Consider the following 9,928-nt stretch of genomic DNA (forward strand, 5'->3'; position numbering starts at 1 on the left):
ATCCGTTGGATCAAGGAGGCAGTATGGATCAGGAAGTCATCACCAGTGATGAACCGAGACGAGGGGGGATACAAGCTTAGACACGTTTGGGATTGCGTTCTCGCCGCAAAAGCGCCACCTACATCGGCTACTTATAGCGGCGAGAAGCAGTACTCCAGTCAGAAGCTCTGAAGAAGGTGTCTGAGAGACACCAAAACGTCAGCAGGTGAGATTCCTGGTTGTGTAAAAAGAAACTCCAAATATCACAGTGGAGAAATTAGCTTAGAAATTGAGGAGACAGTTTCGAAGTTTGAGCACACACATTGCTGATCAAGTTATTAGACATCAATAAGGCTTCATGCAACAGGTCACGGTATGAACAAGGCCAAGGAACAAGTATCGTGGCAGGTGAAATACAACATGTTAACAGCATATTATAGCATTAGACTTTCTACACGTCGCACGTCGACACTATGTCAAAATAAATGTCATCTATGATATGTAGAGCAAAGCAAAATAGCAGTTGCTCAAGCGACTGGATATTTTCCAAAATCATGTTTTGTTTTCTTTTTTTAGTCGCCATTTTCCATGATATACCAATTATGAATACAATGGTTACACAAATCCGATTTACGTCTTCGCCTTCTAGTGAAATATGGTCCTTATCCGTTCTAGCCTAGGGATACACGTACACGCACGTACCAAAATGGGTAGTTTTGCCTGGGACTTGTTTAGGAATCTCAAATGAGACTTGACTTTTCCAAACGAGACTCAGAACTATGTATGGTAGAGCCATGTTTTCCTACTTAATGTACCTATATAGTAAGTCATACAGACAAGGTCATGATTCTAATGAGTTACGACAGATGTTTGATTTTAAGACATATCTGTTCTTACATTTTTATGATACCAAAGAAGCGATGATAAGTGAAATTCACTTAGTCTACGCAAGGAGGTTATATATAACCTATTTGGTCTCGGTAGATCATAGTTTTGTCTTCAATTTCTAAATCTTGTTGTCTATGGATGTATGATGAAACTATTTACGCAAACGTTTCTCTGTCAAGGACTCTCTCTGTGTCCTTAGCCGACCAGAACACAACTGTAGAAGACTCAACTCCTGGGCAGAAGACAACAAGATGACGCTGAACGGTGGAAAGAGCCTGCCTCTCCAGATCCGTTTCAGTAGGTCTGTTCCTATTCCACCCACGATTACTCTCGGAGGCCAACCAGTGCCTTCTGTGGACTGTGCACGACTTAGTGCCTCCCACGAGGTCAGGAGCCACCGGACTCAGACTCAGAAACTCTAGTGCAATAAGTGTTCCTAAAGCCCGTACTAAGAGGCTCAGTAATTCCTTATTCCACTGTGCAATACGGCTGTTTAATAAGGCAAAAGTATAGATTTTAACTGCGCAATTGTTTTTCGTTATGTTTTAGATTAGTCACATCGCTGCAATATTAGTGGACTGCAAGTCATTGTTTTATGTGTTTATGTTTCATAGACTATGTAATAAGGACGTAATTCGGGTGTGTTTTGCCAGCATTTCCTTACGGACAAAATCATTCATTCAAACAGACATCTCGTGATAACAGTCCCCGGGTGCGATAACTAATACATGATGGATGGCAAGATGATTATCACCACATTCCGTGCCAAAGGTGACTTGGGTGTCGAGTATCTTTCAGACTGTTGCCTACACATTCAGCTGAGGTATTTTGTTTACGGCCCAAGGACAACTGACAAGAACTCTCATGTTTGTTGCTAGTAACCTTTCTGTACTATTGTTGGCTTGTCATTTCTGTGATCCTTTAAGAATTAAGTTTGACTGTGACGACCTTGGGTCATACCAATTTAATTTGTTGGTCGGTTCTCGGATTTTTTCAGAAAAAAATGAAGCGACAGGGCGAGAAAAAAAAATTCCCCAAACGTCAAGGGTCAAGATAGAGGCTTACAATAAGTTACATATGATAACATGACGTAGAATGACAGTATTATGCAAGTTTTCAATCTTCCATGGCACATTATATGCAATGAATTCCTTTCTTTCCTCTACATAGTTATATTTCCCTCCAGTAGGGAGGGAGAATATACTGCTTTTGCTTGCCTGTTCTTCTTTCTTTCTTTTTCTTTCTTTCTTCTTCTGTCAAACACCAAGTAGATGTGGGGTGGTAGCTCTACTAATGGTATCGCAGAAAGTTACATGTACCTTATGGTACATGGTACGGATGTTATATTTAAGATGTAGGTACCTTGAGGAAAGGAGAACACACCTGGCCATGAATTAGGCTAATGAGGGCCTCATTTGCTTAATGTATGCAGAAACTTGTATTTCCCTTACCGTAAAAGCTAAAGATGTCATATTTGAGATGTAGGTACCTTTAGGAAAGGTGAACACACATGGCCATAAATGATGCTAATGAGGACCTCATTTACATATCTCGACTATAGCTATTCGACCATTTGTTTAGTAAACAGAAGCATTCTAAGTATACAATCTAATTAGTTATAAGTATTTGTGCAATGACTGGGAAATCACTGTAAGGTGTTTTGATAATAAGGTAGGTTTTATTTATTCAATTATGCCTGAGAACCATACCTATTGTAAGTATATACATATTGAACAGAATAACTGCATATATCTTGTTCAAAGGATTATTTCCCTCGCCACTTCGAAAGAAATATGATAGTAATGTTCAAAAATTGGTCATAGATTTCCTGCTATTACCCATAAGGGGGGGCCAACCGTGTTTTCAAATTCAACAAGTGAAATGTACATGATACATGCATTTTCTACTTGGAACTTGAAGCAGGTGATCAAGGAATTTTTTGTACATTCCAGGGCATTACATCATGTATATCTTTTATAATCATCTTTTTTATACCCCCCCCCCAATGAAAACCGCATAAAAGGTTATGTCCACTAACTTTTCCTCCATAGCGTAGAAAACAAAGTTTTTATGAGACGCTCGTATTTCGAGTTCCCGTGGTTGAGCCCACAATATATACTGAACAGATATCCACTGTAAAAGTAGCTCAACGTTCCAGGCCGCACATACGAGGAAGTTATGGATTACATGTTGACACTAGAAACCGCGCTTGACCGCGCTTAAATTTGGAAAATGTTACGGTTATTTTAAAACATGAACCCTCTGAAAATATTAATCAATCAATCAATCAATCAATCAATCAATCAACTGGTTTTTATTGTCAACAACACTCTCGCAGCCAGAGGCTGAATTACGGTTTCGTTTACAAAGTACACCACCACAATTAAAACAAGTTCAAATCCCAAGTAAACGTTAAGTTAAAACGATGGAAAACGACCTTGGTCACGTGCTTCCACATACGAATATTTACTTTGGGTTTTCAAAATATACAACATTATCATACAATGTTACATTAAATACATCATTACTTAATGTGGTCGTCCTTTTAATTTCTACTGTATAATATAGATATATGGCCGCCTGTGTCTATCGTTGCCCCCAGATATAATATTTTCCACGCGTTTACGGTATCGCAGTGAAGATCGTAATCCGCGCTATGTAATATGCTGCTAGTTTTACTGTCACCACGCCTGAAAGTGCGGCCGCCATGTTTCGAAGGCGAAACATGAGAGTAGAGCTGTTGTTAACCAACATTTCTGTCATTTTAGAGATTTTGGGGCCTCAAAACACATATCACAAGGGAATTAAAGTTATGATTGTTGTTTTCACGTAACATGTATTCTGTGAACGAATGATTCTTCCGCCGCGCTGCCGATAGTGGTCAAGAATATTTCCCTGTACACTCTACTCAACACGTTCTTCTATACGTTGCGTTGTTTGATCAGCGTGCTTTGGTTTACGATGTAAACAGAGACTGTCAAAGTTATTTGTATGTAGATTGTATTCAAAATTTCAAAGTGGCGTCTTATCTTCCGCCAATAACAACTTTTACTTTGTAGCGAAATCGACCGATATGTTACGAGTGCCGCCAGGATTTCACAAAGGCGCCATTGCGGCGTAGAAATCAACGGCGCTAGGCCGAAAGAAGTAGCCTAGCTCCTTCGCAGACTTGTGTAGCCGAGGGACGGCCGCTGTTCATATCCCTCGGCTACACAACTCCCTGTAGAGAACCCCCCCCCCCCCCCCCCCCCCAATATATACGCCGCTGTCATAGGAAGTCTGCGAAGGAGGCTAGAAAAAAAGTACATTTAATAATGGTAGATATTGCCAGAAAAACCTTTAATTTCAATTGCAGAGGATCCCGGTTAGCAAAGCCCCCAATTTAAAAAAAACAACAAGAAACGTGGCGTCTAAGGTAAGAACGTACCCGGCAGATTTTTAGGGGGATTAGGTTTATTTGAGAGGTATTTTTGTAAATGAGGATTTGGGCGAAGTCAAATTCTATTTTTTTTCCAATTCGGCGAAAAATAGGAGCGGCGATTCCGAGAGTCAACAAATTAAATTGGTGTGGCCTTAACTATTCTATCTTGACGGTCATTGTAAACCACACTGTACCGTTTTCTACACTGACTTGCGCCTTCCCTAGCTATAGAATGTATGCATCCCAGCGTTGCAGTTTGTGGTGTCAAAAACGTACTCCGGTTTGCTGAAAATGTGTCCCATCTTTTTGATCATATTTTTTCGGTAATGTCACCAGTTCTAAAAACGACGCATGCTTCGGTCAAGGAGAGTAACAGAAAACCCGTGCCGTCGGTCTACCGCAAGACTAAACCTGTAACCTCATGGGGGACAATCAACGTCATAGGTTGGCAAAACCAAGGAGGGAAAAGCGTACACTTGTCTAGAGCCATTGTAAAATTATGGGAAACAGTGGCAAAGTTAAACGTGGATTTTCATTTTTCGTTTGTTTCGTCAGCGGAGAATGTAGCTGATGCTCCGTCGCGACAACTTTCCCCAAAGGATGCTATTTATTTATTTATTTATTGAACTCCTCCAAAACTAGAAGGCATGGCGGAACAGGTGTACCCCCGCAGAGGTCACCTTTTCAAGGCCGCCATGTTACATAGGAAAGTCTTTGAGCGGATCGATAAAGAGCTAGGTAAACAGAAGGGGTTTGATACTAACCTCATGGCTTTGCCTTCAAATGTCCAGAGGGAAGGAATGACCGGGTCGCAAACTGTACTACGAGGCCAGCTAACTCCTCTGACATGTTATCTGCGTATTTGGCCGATTTCAACAACATTTTCCAGCAACCTATGGACCCTGGAGAGGCATAGGCTGCTTAACATACTCTCCACGCAGAGGTATGGGTCCGGCTGATTTTTGACCCGTTTTAGGCGTTTTTGTCGGGCTGTCGACTTTGTCATGTTTGGCGTCGGACGAAAACAAGACACAAGCGGGACTCGCGCTGGAAGCACGCCCAACTTTGTACAAGTACAAGTACGGGTGTAGTCTGTATAACGTACGGGGGTAACGTTAGTTGTAATGTTGTTGTAGGCACCACGTGCTGGGCCGTGAAGGTTTTAGCGACCTCCATACGACTTCTGTAACTGCAAACGGGTCTAAAATTATCGGATTGCCGACCGAATATGGATCGAATGATGGACGCTACCCATGCGGGCTACGGTTAACGGTGTCCGAGATAAGCAACAAAAAAAACGACTCGTTCTCGGACGGTGCGTTCAGACAGACGAAATCTTATCCTACTGTATCGGGGCCAAAGTCTGTGAAGATCGACTGCGATATTTACATGCACCAATGCACATGAAAATAACTTACCTGTACTAGTTCAATGATGTGTAGCCGGCTAATCCGAGGAATAATCCGATTGATCTTCTCACGAGTTGAAACGCTTTTAGGCCGCCAAGTCTTACACTACGTTTGTGCTTGACCCTTCCCCACACCGCATCTCAAGCGAATCTCATTTGCATCTCAAAGCCGAACGCCTCACCTGCCAAGGCCAATGGAGGTCATCCTTGTGCGTATATCCGTTACATTCCGTCTGTTCTCGCTGCCATGGGAACTGTTATTGATATATATATATATCAATACCGTCGACCATTCACCCACTCAAAAACAATAGAAACCCGATGATGTCCTTTGTTTATTTTCCACTTGGCATTGTGGCCACCTTACTACTGGTACAGTCAAACCTGCAAAAGATGATCATCCAGGAGACCAATAAAACTTGCATGGAGAAAACAACCTGTCCAAATAGACCTATTTCATTGGTCTCCTGTGTGATCATCTTTTACAGGTTTGACTGTACCACTAGCTAGGTTGCCACAATGCCAAGTGGAAAATAAACAGTGGATTGGTTTCTGTTGTGCCTTTGAGTGGGTGAATGGTTGGAGGTATTTCTATGACAGTTCCCAAAGAAGGGAGAAGAGACGGAATGTAATAGATACACGCGTGCTATGTATGACCTCTATGGACCTTGGCAGGTAAAAGGTGTTCGGCTTTTCGCCTGAGGTGCGGTGTGGGGAAGGGGGCGTTAAGCACAAACCTTAGAGTGTAGGCCAACCAGAGTTCGCGGCCTAAAAGCGTTTCAACTCGTGAGAAGATCAATCGGATTATTCCTCGGATGAGCCGGCTACATTGAACTTGTACAGGTAAGTTATTTTCATGTGCCTTGGTGCATGTTAATATCGCAGTCGATCTTCACAGACTCTGTTCCCGATACAGTAGGATAAGATTTCGTCTGTCTGAACGCACCGTCCGAGAAAGGCGGGGTTTTTTTTTGGTCGCTGATCTCGGACACATGTTAACCGTAGCCCGCATGGGTAGCGTCCATCATCCGATCCATAGTCGGTCGGCAATCCGATAATTTTAGACCCCTTTGCAGTTATGAAAATTCGGACGGAGGTCTCTAGGAATCGACTTCGCTACCCAGCACGTGCTTCAACCATTACAACCACTCCTGTTTCCCGCCCGACTTGTACTAAGTTGGATATGGCCTACGCCCCTACCAGGCTCCGCGGATGGCTGAAAAAATAGTAGAAATTGGCCAAATAGAGTCTACTAAGGGAGTCGGCTACAGAGGGAGGGCCCAATAGCGGCAAACTATAGTCTCTACCAGACTAACTACGCCGGCTCAAGGGAGGACATTTGCCGGGAGACTTTGGCCATGGAGGGTTTCATTCGCAGGCGCAGTGCCTATCGCACCCTCTCTCCGTAGCCGACTTCCTTCATACAATTGACTCTATTTGGCCAATTTCTACTATTTTTCCAGCCATCCGCGGAGCCTGGTAGAGGCTAGGCAAACTGTAACGTTACCCCTATAGCAGACTAAACCCTCTTGCATGTTTTTCTGTCTATTTGGCCAATTTCTACACTTTCCAGCCGCCTCTGGAGCCTGGTACTACTCGGAGGCTATGTATGGCCTTCCAGCTAGAGCCCTGTTCGATTCCTGCTTTACTCATCAGATTAAAAACGGTTTTCATCCGACGCCGTTCTTTTACAAAAGTTGTCTTGGAATATGTTGCATTTATGGTCCGTGGCTAGATCCATAAGCTAATTCATGACGTGCACCCCACCGTGACCTTGCTGTAGTTTGAAAGGTGGATTGGCCCCCAGAACTACATAAATCAAGGAGGTCCTATTTTAACCTCCTTGCATAAACACATAGAAATTCCAGACTGTCCCAGCTTTGAAACAATGGCAGGAGAAGATTAACATAATGCTGGTGAACGAGATTCAAATATTTTGTTCGGTACTGGTTTTCAAAGTAACATTATGAAACCATACAGAATGACGCAGAATGATTCTAACAAAGTTACATAATCAAAACAACAATTATGCTGTCAAAGTTGTTTCAAAGTGTATCTACATGTATATTTGCAACTGGAAATGCCCTCCTCGCAGTTGAATTCAAATGTTTTGTAGTTGTATGTCTAGAAATAAAACTTGTAGCTGTCTACATGGTATTCTAAAAGCCAGCTATATAGACTGGAGCTCTGTAGAACTTGTAAGGTAGAACTGCACATGCACTGCCAGCCAATGTCTTTATTTATACTACCAAACAGAGCATGGCAAGCCAGTGTTGTCATTTATAATCTGGGTTACATAATGCTAACTTCTTCATGTGTAGCCATGCATCAATTCCTTATCTGACTACATTTCAAAAGTTTATTGAGAGAGTAACTTGTGTCGGTAGTGATTACCTTAGCCTGAGGCCTCCACCGATGTGAACACCACGACAGTCAGTGGCAGACTGACCCTGGTAGTTCACGTTAGCCGAATTTATTGGGTGATTTTATAGTACGAGATTCCTCTTTTCCTCATTGCTATAAGGTCTTCAGGTTTCCAAATACCAGGTTCCTCGTTTTCACCGAGCAATACTGTAAATGCAGAAACCTTCGCGGTGGTTTTATGTTAGCGGTTTTCGCGGAGACCTCTTCAGCGCAAAATTAAATCCACCACGAAAATTGTTTACTACCTAACGTTATATATATACATATGACTGTAGCGATACTATTGTTTCTATCGAGAACTTAAAGCAACCGCGAACAATCCATTTTCTCCCTACCGCGAACTAAAAACCACGCGAACTTAAATGTTCGGCGCAAGGTATTTACGAACTCAGGTTGAGCAGCGTGCAACTCGATCAGTCTTAGGGTCATTTTGTGTGTGTGTGTGTGGGGGGGGGGGGGTGGGGGTGGTGTGTTATAATGGCAAGAGATTTTTTTGCAATAGATGTTGAAACACACAGCCCCGGTACCTTTACAGCAAGGATGATACATGATCGGACATGCGAGACACAAATGTGGTCAGAGCTAGTAGTTTTTTGAAAATTAAAAAGCTATGCTCGATTTGTTTTCAACAATGATTCTCTGTGGTCCCTTGCTGCTAGTTCCACGAGAAAAGTTATGTATTACAAGCTTCCGCATGAAATGTATAGTCATATGTATATGTTTAAAACTTCTTCTCCTCTTGAACTTGCAATTAAATACAGCATCGGCCCACGGTCCCCGATTAATGGCCATACCGGGATACCTTGGCCACATTTTTGTGACACATGAATAATATATGCCCAACATCTAAAAAAACGGTGTAATTGCTTAGACGGATTCTATTGTTAATCAACATCTATGCATTTTTTTCATTGTCTAGTAGCTGTAACTTCTGATGAGCTGATATGCACAATTTTGTTTGGACATTGATATGATACAAAACGTTGATCGTGACTCATGCGTCGAAATATCTAGCTAGCCTCCGATGCAGACTCCTCCCGGCTGTTTTCTTTTTCAAGTTACAGTTTGTTATACTATTACATTTTTTGGCACCGGTGGGAAAGCAAACATCCCTTCTGCAAACAGTCTGTGGGTGAAAATGCTCATTTTATCCCGTACGTGTCAGTAGAAATGATATGCATGGCTGCAAAGGCCGTGACTAAGTATTTTGACAAGAGTAGAAACACTTTTTGAACCTTCAACAGTTTTTGTATGGAATTCTAACTAATTACAACAGAAACGCACATGGCACTTGGCTTTGGGGAGTGGGGTGGTAGTCTTCGATGTTCAAACATTTTGTACTTATCCAAGCGTACATATGCTCCATTAATAACAGAAGAGCGGCATGTAGTCAACGCCCCGGACATATTCGAATCACTTGTATGTTAAGACACGGCTATGCACCGCCAAACATCCTTGATGTTGTACTTGTTCGTCGCACCTTTTGAACCAATCACTACCAATCATGCGACTTGAACTCGTGTCGGACAATTCTAACCTCTACCAGGCTCCACAGGTCACTGGAGAAATAGTAGAAATTCATCAAATAGACAGATAACATGTCAGAGGAGTTAGCTGGCCAGGGAGTACAGTTTGCGACAAACTTTCAACCACAACATGCATAATGGAGGCTGTCAAGACCCAGGTTTTTAAGCGAGCGAAAAAGACCTCCCGGGCATTGGATAATCTTGTCTTTGTGTTTGTTGAAAATCGCGAAACAAAATTTTGGCGTGTTCAGGAACGATTTCTGAGAATTGTGGGTAATGACA

The sequence above is a fragment of the Branchiostoma lanceolatum genome, chromosome 11 (assembly GCF_035083965.1).
Source record: "Branchiostoma lanceolatum isolate klBraLanc5 chromosome 11, klBraLanc5.hap2, whole genome shotgun sequence".
Taxonomy (NCBI): domain Eukaryota; kingdom Metazoa; phylum Chordata; class Leptocardii; order Amphioxiformes; family Branchiostomatidae; genus Branchiostoma; species Branchiostoma lanceolatum.